We start from the raw sequence: 19014 nt of genomic DNA, 5'->3' as shown, positions 1-19014 counted from the left end.
ATTAAAAATTTGCCAATGTTTAAAAGTGCATGTAACAGTATATGGGAGTTGGAAGTTACATCTTTCATGAACTTGCTTCACAGCTTATGCTTGACACTGTGGTTGGACTGTTCCAAATAATGACAAGCTCCATTGGGAGTGATTCCTTTATTATCAATGACGTAAGGACAGTCTGTCCCCCTGCTCCCACCTCCCCCGCCATAATGCACCTAACTGAAGATCTGTTCAAAGCAGATGCCAATTTTCAGACGCTCTCACCAAATAGAAGTCTTTTTTTTTTTTTTAAAGTCAAAGATCTTTTATTGGTGTAAGGTACTTATCAATCACCAGGTACAACTGATACAGTGTTAGTCCCACTGTTCCTGAGTCTCCGCTGAGCCTCTCCTGAAGTAGGTGTCACTAAACTCAGTGACCAGGCTCCCAGAGCCGCCAACACAGTATGCAAGCAGCTTCACGTTCTGCTTAGCTTCCTTAAGATTTCCAACGAGGCCAGGCAAGGGTCATATGTGTTCGCAGATGAGAAATTACAGGCCTGCCTTTCAAGTTCTCGGAAGTGATCTTACAAAATCCAGAGCCCCAGGGGAGGCAACTAAGTTTCCGTCAGCACCCCTACCAGAGCTGGCCACAGGATGCACCCATACAGCTTGGAGCCCACCTTACTTAGTAGTGCCACAGTGCTAGGCTTTTCCCCCACCACAGGGAAGTGGAACAAGGCCTGTGTTCATAAGGCCCCATGGGTCGAGCCTGAGCAGGCCATGTTTTGTGAGCACTTTCTGAATCTGGATTTCAGTCATCCCGAGTCCTCTATGATCTTCAAATGAGGGTTGTTGTTGCCGATCTCTTTTGGAACACTCTTGAGTTGCCTTCTCCAGGATGTTGGCAACCTCCAGCAAGTCCTGGAAGAAGCTCCGGATGCCATGCAACTTGGTCTCCTCCACCAGCTTGCTTTAGAGTCTCGTTAGCTCCAAAGCTCGATTGTATTTTTCCATGGTCTCCCTCAGCTGCTCCTCCAGCTTCACCCTTTCTTCCCGATGGGTTTCATCTGCAGAGGATGGATCAGTCTTTGGCTAACAATGACCCAAATTCTCTTCCAGGTTCTGACTACTGTTCTGTTTCGTAGCTGTGCACACAGGTGAGGAGAAGGTCTGTGCCCTCAGGCGGCACCACACTGAGCTGCCATGTTTGCCCCTGTGGTTCCCAAAGTTCTTTAAGCTAAGAACTTCCTCACACTGTCAAGTACTTTTTCCTAGAATTTGAAGTTGGCTTTCCCTTGCTTTCAATAGCGTTGACTTCTCTTTATTTACTTAGGCAAGTGAACCTCTACTGAAATAAGTGCTCCCACCTCGTTTCTTCCAAAATGAAAACAACAGAGCAACCCCAAATTTGTACACTTGAACACGTCACACACTAGAGATAAGGTGAATGACTTCTTTCATGTAGTCAAACATCCTAACTCAAGCTAATAAAGAATGATCTCCTCATAATGTTCTAGGCTAGTTGTACACTTACTTGGGACTAGTTAGAATATTTTTAAACCACATTATTCTGTAGACATTTTAAATTAAATATACTTCTGAATTTAGAATAGGTTAGAAGAAACTACCTTAGTAACTAATTTGTACTCAGTAATTAGTAAAAAAAAAATCTGCTTTCCGCATCAAAGACCAGCCTGGCAGAGTATCCTTAAGCGTAAACTAGTAGTGGATATACAGTGCCACTAATCAACAGCGCTCTAATCAGATGTAAGGCCTACTCAATATGTGGGAAACCATGCCTGGTACCAGAAACCTAGGTAAGTACCCAATGCTAATTAAGTCATTGTTATTGGAAGAGGTTCTGCAAACACTGATTTACTAAACCAATAAAATCTCTAATAGAAATCTATCAACATCTGTCCTTATACCCACAGATAAGTGTAGTCTTCACCCCTCATTAAGGAACCCCTCTTTGCAACAGACAGAGACCACTACAGAAAATCACAACCAAGCAAAGTGCAGAGTTGTTGAACCCAGTCCCAATGATTTCTACTCCCAAACACTCCCACACCTAAGCATCAGGGAACACAGAGTCTAAGTGCCAGAGGATTGGGGAGTGTATCATGACATTGTCTCCGAGCAATGTCAGAAGCTACAAATGTAAAGTCTCCCAAATATAAGCCAAACAAGGACAACACCAATGAGCGCACCAGAGTGGACAAGAAAAAGCCCATGAGGCCTCATTCCTAGCATAAAGAATTATAGGCAATTAAGGAAAGCTGGGAATGGGAAAGGTGGTCTTCCCCATAGAGCACACCAATTGTTTGTCCAGTGCCAAACAGCCAGCCAAATGGTATGATCATACAAGTAAGATTATATAGAATGAGCAGGTTATATTTAGGAATATGTGTATATATATACATATATGTACATATATATATAATGTAATAATAGTAAAAAAAGGAGGTGGTGAATTTGAAAGAAAGTAGGGAGGGGAATGAGTATGCTTGGATAAATATTGTAACTATATTATAATCTCAAAAATGAAATTTAAAGTTCTACTTATCAGTGAATGATATAAAGATGAATCAGACTCTTCATGAAAGAAGACAGCAAGGCATCCTTGCCACCCACTGTAGAACAGGACAAGACTCATTTTACAGCACAGACCCAGTTAAAAGCCTGAGAGTCTTTTCTCCCCAAGTATGGCTAGTTTTCTCGCCATATATTCATTTGACTCAGGCCTGCGTCTCCTCCTTTGCTCTTCACAGTGACTTTAGGACAACGCAGACCATAGCAAACTCTGCCAGCTTGGAAATCCACATCTTCTTTCTCCACTGCATTATCAATAGGAAGAGGAGAATGCAAAACCCTGTTTGATTTGTAACCAACAGTCTCTGTGTTCTGTTCTCCACAAGTAATGCACAACCCTTAGCTGTTCACTGTTCTTGGTTCCTTGTTTCATTCATGGGAAGAAATGCTGTTTCTTCATAATAAAACAAAAGCTCCTACCTGAATTACTTTGAATGCATCCTTGTTTTAGGATGTGAAGGCTCATATTCTTAACTGAATATAAAATAGGAGTGATTTGGATTCTCATTTTTCACGTGCTGACTTCATTTTGGGTTTTGCAATTCTAACAACACAAAGAACAAAGCTTTCAGCGAGAAACATTGTGGGAATGATCCTTTGTGGGTAGAGCTAGGCTAAGACTGAGGTACAACACACATAATACATGAAGGTTAGGACAATGCTCTGTATCCAAACAATGTATACTGCAATGTTAATGAAAAGTAAAAACAAGCTGAGAAAATCCACAATCCGTAATGAAAAAGTATCATCATTTTAAATACAGGCAAGTCAGTGGGTCGAATTATTCCATTTGCCTCAGGCTATGGCCCGCACAGCATGGGTTCTTTCTGTTATAGATGGATGGGCAGACCTGACTGACGGATCACGCAACTTTTGTCAACTTAGCCCAAAACTTGTCAACTTGTATCTTAAGCTGGTTGAATTGACAAATCATTTTAATGTCATTTAGGATTTATCATCATTGTTCTTTATGCTATTTTCAAATGCTCATTTCTTCTCTTGAACTCTCTTTTTCTCTTGTGACATCATTTCTCTTATTAAATTGAGCATGCTTTGTTTGGAGATTATTTTCATTATGTTTTGTAAATAAAGACTGCAGCCCTGATAAAACTGCATTATATTGTTTCTACCCCCAAAAGTTGTAAATTGAGCCCAGAGGCCGGAGAAGTAACAAAAAAAAAATCATTTAAACTTCCACCATAGACCTAAATTTGAATTATTTTTTCAAAAATTATTTACCATCATTTTTGGAAAATAATCTTTGAATCCAACACACAATACTTGCTATTAGCGTAACTGTGGGTTTGTTCACAATAAGTGATCGTACGTTAGTGGTAAAAGAAAAATACGTCAAGGAGTGTACACTTACTGGCATTTATAATGTCCAATTTCTCTGTTCCTTTGACTCTTTCTTAAAATTCTGACTTAATCAATGTCATCAAGCCTAGAATCAAGCACTGAATGCTTCAACAACACTTCAGGCAGAGAGTGGGAACTTTACTTACTCTCCTAGGGCAACATACCCAATGCTACCTCTTGTCTCTTATGCTAGTGTTTTTAATATAGTTTACCTTCATATAGGCTACAAATGCATTTGAATATAAATGTAAAATATATTGCTTTGGAGAAACTTCATATAGTAAAAATATATGTTGTGGTCATTCTCATTTTCATCATTTTCCAAAGGCTTCTATTCTCTTGTTCATGCTCCATTTCTGCCTGGTATCATTGCTTCTTCCTAAAAAGCATAGTTTAAAGTTTGTTGTGGAGTTATTCTTGGCTTCTGTCTTGACTGGCACATTTCATTTTAATTACACTTCCCCTAACCATAGAATTCCTGATTCAGAAGACATATCCGTTTCCAACACGTTAGTGATATCATCCCCATTGATTTCTTGCATAGTTTCTGAGATCTTCTGTAGTTGCTACCCAAGTTATTCTGTAGTTCAGGGTGCACTGTACCCACAGTCTACTACTAACTCTTAGTCTCTAACTCTCTTATATGATTTGACTGCAGTTACCAGAGAGAGTGTAGCTCAGTAGTTAGTGCTTCCACAGCATGCTTACAGTTGTAGGTTCAATCCCTGGTAGCAGGCAAAATCCTGCTGCAACCATCAAGTTGAGGAAATACTGGGAAAGTTTTGCCTTCATTCTGAGCAAAGTAAGTAGAAAAATGCATCAAATGTGGGGCATATGAATTTTTTATCAAAATGAAAGAAAGAAAATTCTAAAGTATACAAAGTATAGGTGAATAAGCAGGACTCTTTCTGATAACATATCAGGATTAAAATATTGTAATATTTAACTTTTCAATGAGTTAAAGGCAATAAGCAATACATATAACTAACATAAGAAAAACTATATACCAAATTACAATAACTATATACAATATATACAAGTAATAAATACCTAAACAATGTCTAGTCCATTTGTATTTGACAAATTCAGAGAAAATAATTCCATTATCTATCCTATTTTGGTAAGTCCAAAATGTACCTAATTCACTTTCTATCCTAATCAATCTTCAGCTATAACTAACTAATTTTCAACTCCTTCAGAGACCCAAGAAGTAAATAATATTACCTAAAAAAACAAAGACAGGAAGTGCATGCAAGCAACTTTGAAAAAAATTGTGAGTTGACAGAACAAGCCAGCTGCCTGGACAGTCACCTGAGGTTTCTCCGCAGTGTTGGGACATCATCTTCAGCCTATGGGCTTAGCGTATCTGACAGACTCATTTGTGAAGTAGGATGTACACAAGGTCAACAGTTCAACCTCACATTGGGTGAGAGCAATCCATGTACCAGAAACACTTGAATTCCACTAGTGTCCTGTCATGATTCAGGATTTTAAATTCTGGAAATTGTCGATTTTTTTTTTTAATTCAGCTGTCCATTCTTCTTGGCTATGTGTGTGTGGCTTCATCTCAGCATCCTGTTCTTCTCCATATCCCTCTATTAAATGCCAGTCTACTATTGTGAGGTGTGAGTTTAGTTACTCTTCAAGAATATTCTTTAATGATTTTACTTGATATTTCTCATAACTATGAAAGTCATTAAATTTTCTGCTTTTATTTTATTAAAATTATATCGTTTATCACACACTGCACTAGGTTCTCCCCTGCTTTATGCTGATGATTATTGGGCACTCGGAGTTTACATATAATTAGCATATTTATTTTTACAAGATTAGGTTTTTTTCTGGCATATTATTAAATATCTTTGAAAAATGTACATGACAGATAATTTTCTTTTCATATTTAAATGATAGGATTCAGTGATTAAAAAAGTACTTCCCAATTCCCATCTATAGATGCCAAATATATATAAAAGACTTTGATTGCTATTTGGGTTCAATTTCATTTCTTGGAGATGAATGAAAATCATATCAAAGGCCCCTGGGAGATGGCGGTACAGAGATTCTCACACGTATCTGCCTGTGTCACTTCTGCTGCTGAACAAGTGTGAAATGCTGCTGGTCCATCTCACCTCAACCATCTCATCTGCGAAGATGGAGGTGTGCTCTTACAGTCTGGATGTACAAGTCAAGTATACATGGCCTGGTACCGAGTTAGAAACTGACAAGTGGGGTATATTGTTCACTTGTGAGTTCTCGGTGGGCACAGGTGTGCATTTGTGTACATAACTGTTTGGTATTTAGCACATTAAAATATCAAGTAAATATTTATATTTTCAGTATAATCATTTTAAATATCGGTTGTAGACAGTTCTCCCTTTGCTTTGCTGCCAGTATATTTAACACTGTTACTGACCTAATGTTCACTTAACGTTCTAAAAATGCTCGCTAGTGGTTTTCTGTATTAATTTTTAGCTTTAAAATACTGGAGAAAATATCATATCTTGATTATTGAGTTTTCTGGTCACTCCTTAAGCTCACATTCAAAGCAAATGGTCCCCTTACATTGGACTTTCCTGGGCTCTGAGCCTCGGTGCAGCTCTTCTTGGTGGAGCCACACACACTTCCAAGCTGATGTGCCCACAGAGTCAAGACAAGAATGTCAGATCCCGGGGAGCTTGACTTACCAGTATTTTTGAGCCATCTCACATGAGTACTGGGACTCAAACTATAAGAGTAGTATACACTGTTAACCACTGAGTCATCTCACAGCCTTCTATCCACTTTTAAAAACTATTTTGACTTCATAATTAACAGATATATAAAACATATAGTACATACTAATGGTGTCGTGTGAGTTTTTGATATATGTATATTGTGTAATGTTTAAGTCAGTTAAGCCTATCCACCCACTCAAATGTTGATTACATTTTTATGCTGAGAACATTCAAAATCCATGCTTCTAGGCTTTCAAAATGTACCCAACATTGTTCTCATATATAATCACCTGATAATCAATAGCATACCAACATTGCCTGCTCCTATCAAATGATGTTAGTTCCTATACCCAACCTTCCTTTCTTCTCCTCCTTCTCCCACATCCCATCCCCTTACCTCCCTTTCCCTTTTCCCCAGTCTAGGGTCAGTTTTATCGCCATCAGACTGCTAATGCAAACTTGGACTAAGTGGTCCAAGGGTTTCTTAACTCTTGCCCTTCCATCCAAAGGGCAGGGGGCAAGCTTGTGAAGTTCCACACTAGCTAAGGAACTATTAGCAGTTAATGGCTTCTGGGGGAGAACAGTCATTTATTTTCAGAGTTGTAGTGACTGGTAAGTTTCTGTGATCTAGTAAGTAACCTCATATATATGGTCATGCCAGCATCCCTTATTAAATTGAGTTTAAAAAAACACACGTGAAAGTCGATGGATGACATATCAGAAAAGGTATCAGCAGCTAGAAGCAATGAGAGAGGATAATAAATGGAACCCTGGCATGAATGTCACCAAAATAGATGATATACCATGTAAAATACTGTATATAGGTATATCATATTCCAGTAGATGACTATATGGACAAAAAATGTGAGAGAATTTTTAAAATGTAACTTAGATGGGATCTTTCTTTTCACATGTTGGAATGATATAATTTGACATTATAATTAGGATTCTTTTTTTTTTTAGCAGATCACCTCTTAGATGTGAGAGTCCAAATGAATACATAAATATTTATTTTCTCAACATTCTAGGCCTCCAGTGGTTTCCCACTGGAGTAGAATAAACTTAAAATTGCTTTCCATATGGCAGCACATGACTTAACCAGGGACTGGCCAGCTATAGCAGACTGTCTACCCACTTCCACAGCCTTCTCTCCAGTCCAGCTTCATAATCATTTCTTCCTGTACCCAGAATGATGCTCCATTAGAGCAAGGAATACTCTCATCACCTTAGCACTCATTATCTATTTGCATATTTCCTGCTTTTCTTCCACACTACATAATAATCTCCAAGAGATAAGTTTATCTTGTGCAAACATTCTTGGTTCTTAAAAATGCTTCTGTGTACATAGTTAGAGCTCAATACATTGTTGAATAAATTAATGAATGTTGACAACTGTGATTATCAGTGTACTAGAAATTAGAAAAAAGACTACAATCAGCCTGTACTTTGCCCCCTAGGGGAATGGAAAAGTGAAGTACAAATCTATAATCCAGAGGTAGCTGATGTTTATTAAAAATGAACTTTGATTAATTTCTACTAGCTCTAGTTGGTTTGGATTAAAGCTTCTAGTAAGTTATGTAAACATCATGATACTTTGCATCAGCATCAGCAGGGCTTGTGCTTCAAAAGCAGTGGGAGAATAATGGACACTTCCAATTTCACTCTTCTTCCTCTTTCAGTCAATTAAAATGTATAAAAAAACATGTAGCATCCTAGTGATGATAAATTGTCAAATGTACTTTAGCATTTTACAAATAATATTTATGGTTAAATATTCAATGCATCATCCATCCCATCTCTATATGTCTTTTTTAATAACAAAGTGTTAGAAATATGAAATGTACTTCTCATATGTGTTCAGAAACTAGACACAACTTTCCCATATAGAATGCAGGCTTACAATTACAGGATAAGTAGTAGTTAGAGAAAAATTCTTAAAGACGACTGCATCATTATAACTTTAAATCCAAGCAAGTGATATGTTATTTGAAATTGAAGAGTTAAAAATCTAGAAAGGCATCATTTGAGGTCTATAAATTAAGAGGAGTGAAATAAAAACATGTAAATGAATGATAGGTGAAGTTTGCATATGTATGTATGATGCTGACATCATGTTAAAAACAATCTTACAAAAGTACACTCCACAAGAATTACTATCGTGACACTGAAACACTATAGCCACTTGATCCTAGAGACCCAAGTGTGTTACTTCACATATATTTACATAAATCAAAACAGAAGCTAATGCACCAGAAACCATTTAATTTCACAAATGTATGTAGAGAGGCTGGTCTGTAAAGTATGAATAATAAGAATTTTGAAGTTTTATTAATTGTAAAGGAATCTGTATGTCCATCTACAGTTCCATATCCTGATCTATGTACAAATGTAATAATTCATGTGCACTAGTCTAATTTATTATAAAATCCTCAATGTACCATCTCGTTTTATAGACTGGTAGGACATAAGAATACAGCCATCATTTTAGAATCTATACTCACTGAAGCTTTTGGATGAGAAATTGACTTAAATGTAATTAAGTTTTCTGATTAAACAATTGATTTTCCGGTCCCTTACAGAGTAGGTCACTGGATGGAATATTGAACTGCTAGTCTTGTTTCATCACATGGCTGAGTTCTTGCTCCTTCACACTCTGCAAAGCCTACTGGTTATGTCCTTCAACCCAACATCTTCCTGATTCTGTTACTGACTCAGTCAGAACTCCTCTTACTGTTGCTGCTGAAATGTAAGTTTCAAAATTTTTAACTAAGTGAAAAAAATCAAATATATTTTCAAGTATGTTCCCTTGGCTTTCCACTTTCAATAACAACTGTGGTTTTCTTTTTCTTTTCAGAAGAATAACCAGGCACTTGTGGACTGACTGAGAGGCAGGCTGGCTTCGCAACAATAAGGTAAATGTGATGAACAGAAGGGACTTTGCACTCCACACTTTGCAAGGCCCCCTTGTCCCCACAAAGGACTCCGGCATCTCTTTATAACCCACAGGACTTAGCAGTGGCTGCTTCTTACTTCTCTTACCTCTCTACTCCCTTTTGCTATTCACTGTTTCTCCTCCCTTTATATTTCCGCTGTAAAATTTACACTACCAAGACACCTTCTGTTGGCTATTTTACCTCTGACTTCACAACCCACACCATCAGAGCAACATTAGACAATTTCTATCAGCAACACCGCTCCCATGAAATTTAAGGTGATGTGCATTTTACTTTAGTTCAAATCTATCATAATATTCACTGTGAAAGTTTGTAAAATACCAAAATTTTAATCTATTTCAAACTATATACAGTTGTAGTCATTAGAAAAGGGTGTGGCAGTTGATTGACTCTAATGGAAAATTGTACATGTTTTAAAGCTTTGCAAATGGTAAAACAGTGGCGATTTTTTTATTACAGACTTCCTGGTCTGCCGCTGTTTTAACAGTTCTCACCAACACAGAATGAGAGATAGATAGATAGATAGATAGATAGATAGATAGATAGATAGATAGATAGATGGATGGATAGATAGATGGAAAGAGAGAGTCAGAGAGAGAGAGAGAAAGGCAGAGAGAGAGACAGAGAGATAGAGAAGAGAGATAAGAGAAGCCTAGTAATACATTAGTTGCTGACAAGTAGACCCAGGGGATCTGCCTACCCAATGCTGGGATTGCAGATGTGTAGCAGCATTCCTTGGGTTTTCACATGGGTTCTGTGGATCAAACTCAGGTCCTTGTGTTTACAATATACATATACAGCTTCCTCCAGCCTCCACTGCGTTGGATGTATTGGACGAAGTCCCTGCCTAGGCTTGTATTGCTTTTGGATATCCAGAATTAAACCTTGCTTTTGCATTCCGGCATGCTCGTCTTTGGTGGTCTCTCTGGGGGTCACGATCTGGGCACAACATTTGGGGGCCCATCCGGGATCCCCAGAGACCCCCCGCCGGGACCCCTAAGAGCTCCGGAGGTCCGTCTGCACCGATCGGTAAGAGCGCTCCATTTTCTTGTCTTTGCTTTCCTTTTCATTTTCTTATCCAAAGCCGGCAGTTGAATCTGACAGGCTCACCTTGGCGGACGCGCCTGTAAGGTGACGCTGGAGGAGTTGGAAGACGTTCCAACCCCTCATCAGGACGCGGGGGTCCTCACAGGTCCCCCCGTCATAGGACGCCCGAGAGGGGTCCGTCTGTTAGGATGCCCGTGAGGGGTCCGTCTGTTTGGATCCGTCTGGGGATCGGGAGATGCCCGTGAGGGGTCCGTCTGTTTGGATCCATCTGGGGATCGGGAGACTCTGTTGAATTGTCCCTGTCCCATCTGTAGGTCTTTGGCATTATCGAGGCTCCCTCTCCGGACTCTCGTCTGCCTGGACCATCTGTAGGGCCCTTATTCTTCCTTTTTGTCTGCCTATCTTGTTCGTCAGTGTTATTTGTTATACCTTCATAAATGTATAAATGTGTGAGAACTGTGGCCACATGTGTGAGTGTTTTATGCCTGAGCTTGTGTATGCATTGGGACTTGTGGGCCGGATTGCCAGCCGAAGGGATGGAGATCCCTTTGGTGGTTGAACTGGCACAGACTAACCTAACATTGCTTCCTTGCTCTCTCTGACCAGAGCACAGGCAGCAGGCAGCAGAAAGCTTGCAATGAGTGCAGGCAGTGGCTGCACAGCTGCTACTTCGGGGACCCAGGGCGCCGCTGAGAGGGCTAGGCGGCCCGTGAGCATCACGGGGCCTAGATGCAGCAGGTTCAGGGCCCCAGCTCGCTCAAAAAGCTGTGGAGCGGAGGCTTGGTTGCGTGAGAACTAGGCATGGCTTTGTGCTAGAGTGGGCTGTGAGCACTGTGGGGCCCAGATATGGCCGGCAGGTTCTGGCTGGGCTCCTGTGTGGACATGGGGCAGAGCTGGCGGGAGCCAGCAGGAGCCTCAAGGAGCTCAGTGTGGGGGCTGGTGGAGAACTAACTGCCCCTCCAGGGTCACAGCTGAGGAGTGGCCTACAGGTCTGTGGGCCCAGCCAGGGCATGGAGTCACTTTCAGTCTGCCGTTCTCGTGTACTTGAGGGTCTGAGGTTAACAGCAATCTTTTGTCTCCATGGTGCATGCTTTCCCCCTCTTTCCCCATCCTCCTCTTCCATGCTGTTGGGTGGGGCTCCCAAGACCTGCCCTGGGGCTAAAACCTGATCAAGGTCTGGCTCCAAGAATGGAATGTCACCAACAGTTTCTTGTCTGCGGTACAGTGCTGATGCAAATTGAGAGTTATTCTGGTTATGGTGTATGCATGTATTTCTGTTCTTGTTTAAAATATTTGTAACTTTACAATATATTCTAGAGTACTGAGGGAAATCACAAGAAAGACTTTGGTAAGAGTTTCTGTTTTAAAGGAAAAGAAAAAGCGGAATTTGGAGTAAATATCTGAGGGATGAAAGGAACGGACTGAGGGTACATGGAAGGTCGTAGAAGGTCAGAGGGGATGTGATTTGTTATGGTTTCTTATACCTGCAAATACTGAATTTAAAAGTTGATTCCGGTTGGTTTTCATCTTAAGAATGGCTAATGATTCTGCAAACTGCTTATGTGTGTATGTATACAGGTATGTGACTTGAAAATGAAAGCAAGCTTTAACTGTATGTATGTATGTGTGTAACTTGGATCCAACTGTGTGTATGTGTGAAAGTAATTATTGTTTAAAAAAATGAGCTTTAAACAGCAACCACGTGGCTTCCTCCATTTTGGCTGGTGACCTCATGGGCAGCCATGTGGCTGGCAGCCATTTTTTACTAAGGTTATAAAGATCTACTCGGGTTAACACCTAATACTTATGTCTTTACCAAGTGTTCAACAGCAAGTTTCTAGAGAATTTAAATAGATGGCAACATATGTTTAATAAATAAGGCATTTGATTAATATTAAAGCTGCACATCAATGCTTTTATATACAGGAATATACCTTGCTCTGGCAGCCAAACTTTGCAACATAAAGGAATCGTAGGAAACAGCTGAGATTTGCAAATGTATGGCAGGACTAGAGTTCCAAAAAGAGTCTAGTTGCAGTGGTGGAAGACATTTGAGAGATCTCAGTCTTTTAAGAACAGTTTTTATAGTTAAAAACCAATGGCTTAAAAAATGTTTCTTCTTACCCAAGGTACGTTCAGGCTTAAGAATGTTGTATAATGATATTTTGTTTTGGTTTCTTTACTGAACCTGTATTTGATGCTAGAAGAGCTTCAACTTAAAAACATTGTTTTTAGGCTACTTATTGTAGGCTGTTAGAGAACATAAATAATCAGTCATAAGTAATCAAGTTTTTTAATTGTAGTCAGGGTAAGTATTACAGGGATAAGTTTACTCATTTACTCAGTCCCTTGCATATGTTTTTAGGGTTGAGTTTGAAACAAGTAATTAGAAACAAAGTTTGTCTATTCAGATATACCTAGACGGCCCTCATACTTCAGAGATCTGAAGAATATGGCATTTAAATGTTGATCTAAAAGCTTACTATATCAGACAGGCTTCCAGATCCTAGCAGTGACCCAAGGTCTTCAAAGAAGATTACGTAAGAGGCACCACAACGTCTCTGCCTGGATTATGACAACGCTGACCACAGGGCAAGATGCCCCAATGCAACGCCTGCCGCCAGGACCCAGCCCAGACTGTGGACAAGCAGTAGGACACTGGAATGGATTGCACCCTTTTGCCTGATCAAGGTCAGTCTTCCATGTGCCTATTCCACAGGAAAAATTCTCTGCCTTATGGACCTGATGGCGGAAGAAGATTGATGCTGTTCTGACTGGTGCCTCCAACGCTGTGGAGACCTGGGTAGGGATTGGTCCCTGTAATTTATAGGATTGGAAGCTTCTTGGTCTGCACTCAGATATAGTTTATCATTCTCAGATCTCTGATAGTACTGATGGCTGGGCTAGCTCTAACTTTGTCAGCATGGCAGCATCAACCAGATCCTTCTGCAAGGCCATAGCTAGCTTGTTAGCTCACTTTTAGGAAAATGTTCTAAGATATAAAAATTTAAGTAAGTCATAAAGGTTCAGATATGAGTACAAAATGAGATAAGTTTCAGATTACTCTCCTGTTCTATGGTTCAGAGCTTAACATTTAGGAGTCCTGATGAGCTGGTAGAGCAATGACTACTTACTATTCAGTCACAAGCTCAATATTTTGGATTTGTTTTAGATGTCATATTTAAATGTAACTTGTTGGGACTCAAAGGTATGAGTCCACTTCTGCTGTTTTACAAGATACCCATTACCTGCTTTGTCTACAATATGGATTTCAGTACTAATGTATCTAAAACTTTTATGTCATTTTGTAAGTAGGCCTCAAAGGATCAAAAGAGTCATAAAAACCTAGACCCACTTCGCAGAGGTCAAAAGGACCCCAGATAAGTATTCCTAAAGATGGTATTTTTCCTCTCTCCTGGTCTTGGGACTACTGATTTTCCCATTACTAAGGGTATGGACCTAAGGGTTCCAAATAAGTTCATAAATTTTAACTTCTGTTCCTAGTTTAAATTTGTCTCAACAGATTTCCATTTGGCTGGCAGTCACCTCCAGGTTTCAGTTGCTGACTCCACTGCTCCAGACGACTGTGAGCTCCAGACTTGCTAAAAGCTGACGTGGACCAGCCCAGCTAACATGGTTCTTCCCTGTCCCTATGGGGTCAGGCAGCTACATGCTTCTGACAAATGCCCCCTTGCCCAGTCTTTGACTAGCTTTTCAGCCTTTTGGGGCCCCCTGACATCGGCGCCCCAATGCCAGCTCGAAGCAGTTCCAGAAGAGAATACATCACCCATATTCCCTGTTCAGAAAAGGCTGAAATGCTGGGTCAAAAGAAAACTCCCTGGCATAGAGACAAGATGGCTAACTATACATGGCCATTATTAGAGAGAGATACTTATGATCTAACTGTCCAAAACCCATGATTGGGTTCCATTAGGCACATGAGAAGGGGGGAATGTGGAACCAAAATAAGACCAAAATGCTCTCACCCCAAAACTAAAGGCCTAAGACTGCTCCTTTTAGCTACAGGCCATAAGTTACTGGAACAGGCCAGAAGTTACTGAGACCAGTCAGTTCAGATTCCAGAAACCAGGAAGTGTAAAAGTACAGAGCCACAAGATAGTCACGAGGTAATGCCTGCCAGACTATGGAATGTCCTCTCCCTGGTTTCCAGGGTAACTGACCACAGAAATGCCCCCACCTGAGGGCAGCCAATGAGAAATGGTGGCGGGCAACCACTCCCTTAGAAGTAATTTCTAGAAGTCCCTAGAAGCGAGCCAATCAGAATTGTACCTGTACTAGCACCCCTAAATGATGTAACCTTGTGACTTTTCCCTTTAAAAACTGAGCTTGCAGACAGGTGGGCGCTTCCTCCAGCCTCCACTGCGTTGGATGTATTGGACGAAGTCCCTGCCTAGGCTTGTATTGCTTTTGGATATCCAGAATTAAACCTTGCTTTTGCATTCCGGAAAAAAAAAACAATATACATATACGTATATATAATATATAATGAATATATAAATTCATTATTCTAGTTCAGAATTATCACATTGATTAAATAATTTTTAAATGTTTCTATACTTAACATGAGGCCTATCTTCTTCTTTTCCTTTTCTTTAAGAAAAAAGTTTCATTAATTTTACACACCAATCAAAGATTCCCCCTCTTCCCTCCTCCTGCTTCCCAGCCTCCCCCTCCCAACCCACTCTCCCACTCCCACCCACAAGAAGGCAAGGCCTCTCATGGGGAGGCACATGCAAGTCCATGCAAGTCCAAGCACTTCCCCCTGCCTCAAGGCTGCACATGGCGTTCCATTATAGGTAGTGGGCTCTAAAAAGCCTGCTCATGCACCAGAGATGGATTCTGATCCTACCGCCAGGGGACTCCCCAAGCAGATCAAGCTACACAACTGTCTGACCATGCAGAGGGCCTAATCCAGTTCCATGTAGGCTCCACAGCCATTGATCCAACTTCATGATTTCCCACTAGTTTTGTTTGGTCATCTCTGCATGTTTCCCCGTCATGATTCTGATGCACTTGCTCATAGAATCCCTCCTCTCTCTCTCTCCTCTCCTACCGGACTCTTGGAGCTTGGCCTGATGTTTGGCCATGAATCTCTGCATCTGCTTCCATCAGTTACTGGAGAAATGCTCTGTGATGACAGTTAGGGTATCACCAGTCCGATCACTGGGAGAAGCCAGTTCAGTTTGGGCACCTCTCCACTATTTCTAGTAGCCCAAGCTGGGGTCATCCTTGAAGATTCCTGACAGTTTCCCTAGCCCTGGGTTTCTCTCTATTCCCATGATATCTCCTGTAGCTGGAGAGTTTCTCCCCAGCTTCTGCCAATCCCTGGCAGTCCCGCAGCAGGGAGACACCAGTCTGCCATCCAGGGAGCAGCATGTAATGGCACACAGGTAAAGCCACAGAACACGTGGCAACATATAGATGAACAGAAATGGGCTGAGTTAAGTGTAAGAGCTAGTCAGTGATAGGCCTGAGCTAATGGCCAAGCAGTTTAATTAATATAAGTTTCTGAGTGATTATTTTATAAGTGGTTGCAGGGTTCGTGGTGCTGGGCAGAACTGGACAAAACTCCAGCTACAATCTCCCTCTATCATGGAATCCCTTTCATTGCTTTCCCTCTCCATCCCTGTTCCAGCTCAACCATCCTGTTCCCTTATGTTCTTATCCCCTATCCCCTACCCTCCATTGCCCACCCTCATCTCCAGTTTACTCATGGAGATCTCATCTATTTCCCCTTCCCAGGGTGATCCATGTATCCCTCTTTGGGTATTTTTTATTAATTAGCTTCTCTGGAGTTGTGGGTTGCAGTCTGGTTATCCTTTGCTTTACATCTAGTATCTACTTAAAAAGGAGTCATACCATGTTTGTCCTTCTGAGTCTCGGTTACCTCACTCAGGATGAAAATTTCTAATTCCATCCATTTGCCTGCAAATTTCATAACGTCATTGTTTTTCTCTGCTGAGTAGTACTCCATTGTGTATATGTACCACATTTTCTTAATCCATTCTTCAGTTGAGAGGCATCTAGGTTGTTTCCAGGGTCTGGCTATTTCAAATAGTGCTCCTATGAACATAGTTGAGCATGTGTCCTTATGGTATGATTGAGCATTCCTTGGGTATATGCCCAAGAGTGGTATAGCTGGGTTTTGAGGAAGATTGATTCCTAATTTTCTGAGAAACTGCCATACTGATTTCCAAAGTGGCTGTACCATTTTGTACTCCCACCAACAGTGGAGGAGTGTTCCCCTTGCTCCACATCCTCTCCCACATAAGCTGTCTGCAGTGCTTTTGATCTTAGCCAGTCTGACAGGTGTACGATGGTATCTCAGAGTCATTTTGATTTGCATCTCCCTGATGATTAAGGATGCTGAGCAATTCCTTAAATGTCTTTCAGTCATTTGAAATTCTTCCTTTGAGAACTCTCTGTTTAGCTCTATAGCTCATTTTTTTAATTGGATTGTTTGTTACTTTGATGTCTAATTTCCTGAGTTCTTTATATATTTTGGAGATCAGCCCTCTGTCAGATGTGGGGTTGGGGAAAATCTTTTCCCATTCTGTAGGCTGTCATTTTGTCTTATTTACTGTGTCCTTTGCCTTACAAAAGCTTCTCAGTTTTAGGAGGACCCATTTATTAATTGTTGTTCTCAGTATCTGTGCTACTGGTATTATATTTAGGAAGTGGTCTCCTGTAATAATGCGTTTAAGACTATATCCTACTTTCTCTTCTATCAGGTTCAGAGTAACTGGGTTTATGTTGAGGTATTTCATCCACTTGGACTTGAGTTTTGTGCATGGTGATAGATATGGATCTATTTGAAATCTTCTACATGTTGACATCCTGTTATACCAGCACCATTTGTTGAAGATGCTTTCTTTTTTTCATTGTACAGTTTTGACTTCTTTGGAAAAAAAATCAGATGTTCTTAGCTATGTGGGTTAATGTCAGGGTCTTCAATTCTATTCCATTGGTCCACATGTCGGTTTTTATGCCAATACCAAGCTATTTTTACTACTATAGCTCTATAGTAGAGCTTGATATCAGGGATGGTGATGCCTCCAGAGGTTACTTTGTTGTACAGGATTCTTTTAGCTATGCTGAGTTTTCTGTTTTTCCAAATGAAGTTGAGTATTGTCCTTTCCAGAGACCTATCTTCTTTTTAACATTTTTTTTCAGTTGTTGAAATTTATTTAGTTGAAACACAAACTACACATATAAATGGAATACCAAGTACTGTTTGGATACATTCATATATTGTGTAAAATGTACTAATTAAACTGTCTCAAGCATTTGTTATTTATTTATGGTGGAAACTTTCATACTCCTATCTCACAGTTCTTTAAATGCACAGTGCATTTTCGCTACTTGCAGTTATGCTAATACACAGTTGCTGAACAGAGCGTCTTGCTACCACCTAATTGGAATTTAGCACACATTAATGAGCCTTTCCACAGATTCTTCTCCTTCTGCTGTCGCTAGCCTTGGGTATCCATCATTTTGGTGTGGAATATATTTTTAGCTCACATATGGAATGGATCCTTAATTTAAAAGTCATACAAGTTGGTATATAATATTCAATGTCTTAGAAGTATTTTTTTCTGAATGAATTTTAATCAACATTGAGTGTTTTTTTTTTAAATCCTAGATGTAAACAGATCTATATTACCAGACATTTTTAAGGGAATATTGATATTTGTAAGTAGAAACAAAAGCAAAGCCATCTCCTACTAAAGCAAATTCTGGGGGAAGAGTTATAGAGTTTGTTCACAGAATTCATTTATTATTTCCTTTTGCCAGTTTAGGAAATAATGTCATAATTAATGTTTTTTTCAATGTCCAACAATCATCCCAGGAAACCTACAAACGCTAGGTAAAGCTAATACGATTTTTACTGCATATGCCACAAAAGCCACAAACATATTTTAACTTTTCGTCACACTAAAAACCACAAATAAACAGGTAAACATAATTTTAATGTACTTCAACACAATATATAATCATTATAATCTTAATGCATAATAATCATAAAATAATCCTAAAGCTATTTTTCACCATTTTATTGATAACAAGTCTTAGAAATTAAGTGTAGATTCAATGCTTGCAAAGTCTCTTACCCCAGACTCTGCACTTTCTGTGCTTATAATGTTATTTTAATTGTTATAATTAAAACTTAAATAGAAATTTCAAACAATAAAGCAGAAAAAAATGTCCACAAAGAAGCTATGCTATGGTAATGGATGAACACGCAATGAAAAATCTAGAAAAAACTGCAAGATGAGACTGACCTTTCTTACTTTATAAGTATACCTAGTATGTGGAGGCTATCAATTGCTAATAGAGGTATTATTTTACAAT

General features: G+C 39.8%; 1 pseudogene; it reads right to left on the bottom strand.

Annotated features, from left to right (window-relative positions):
• Window positions 1-589: 589 nt before the first annotated feature.
• LOC114696850 overlaps window positions 590-19014 on the bottom strand; it is a 71862-nt pseudogene continuing 53437 nt past the window's right edge.

The sequence above is a fragment of the Peromyscus leucopus genome, chromosome 8a (assembly GCF_004664715.2).
Source record: "Peromyscus leucopus breed LL Stock chromosome 8a, UCI_PerLeu_2.1, whole genome shotgun sequence".
Taxonomy (NCBI): Eukaryota; Metazoa; Chordata; class Mammalia; order Rodentia; family Cricetidae; genus Peromyscus; species Peromyscus leucopus.
This window is presented reverse-complemented; position numbering and strand designations above follow the sequence as displayed.